The sequence below is a fragment of the Odontomachus brunneus genome, unplaced genomic scaffold (assembly GCF_010583005.1).
Source record: "Odontomachus brunneus isolate Ranch 3 - 2012 unplaced genomic scaffold, Obru_v1 Obru_scaffold_358, whole genome shotgun sequence".
Lineage (NCBI taxonomy): Eukaryota > Metazoa > Arthropoda > Insecta > Hymenoptera > Formicidae > Odontomachus > Odontomachus brunneus.
In genome coordinates this window covers 62,933-63,529 of record NW_022639808.1, presented here as the reverse complement: position 1 = coordinate 63,529, position 597 = coordinate 62,933, and the positions used below count along the sequence as shown (strand labels likewise).

The 597-nt window shown below is 70.4% G+C and overlaps 1 non-coding gene across 1 annotated transcript in view; it reads left to right on the top strand.

Moving 5' to 3' along the window:
* The window catches only part of LOC116853568, a 134-nt gene extending 110 nt beyond the window's left edge, over nt 1-24 (top strand). Inside the window, exon 1 of the small nuclear RNA XR_004380013.1 lies at nt 1-24. This exon is cut by the window's left edge and continues 110 nt beyond it. This is a non-coding gene — a small nuclear RNA (U2 spliceosomal RNA).
* The last annotated feature ends 573 nt before the right edge of the window (nt 25-597 follow it).

Below are 597 nucleotides of genomic sequence, written 5' to 3'. Positions count from 1 at the left end.
GCAAAAATGGGTGAAAGAACATTATGAAAAGGAGCACTCGGTCGCCCGGGGGATGGCGCCGGCAGCCCGTCGCTCGTCCCCCCGCGTCCCGGCGACGACGACGACGTCGGCAGTCGCGTCGCCGGTGTCCGCGGCGACCTCGTCACCATTCACAGCGAGCGCGGTACCGTCGGCGTCCGTCGCGCGCGCCGGAACATCGGGCGTGCGGACGCGTGCGCGGGCGGCTCCGGAGCCTGCCTCGGAGGGTGAGGGGCGTCTCACCCGAGGCGCGGCAACGCGCGGCACGGCACTGTCCACGAGGACACCACTCACTGGCACAACAACACGCACATTGAGGAGCACCAGGTCCACTGCCGCACTACGTCCGCCGCCACCAACGAGGCGGACATCGACGACGCCGTCGCCGTCGGCGTACACCGCGGCGCGCCCTGGAGGGAGCGCCGTGTCCCCCTCGTACGCGGCCGTCACGAGGTCACCGGCGACGAGAACATCTACGTCGAGAACAGCGGCCGGTGTACCGAGGGCGGCCATTTTGGTCGAAACACGAGCGCCGCTGCACACAGAGACGACGCCGGTGAGTCGAGCGGGCGCGGCCAC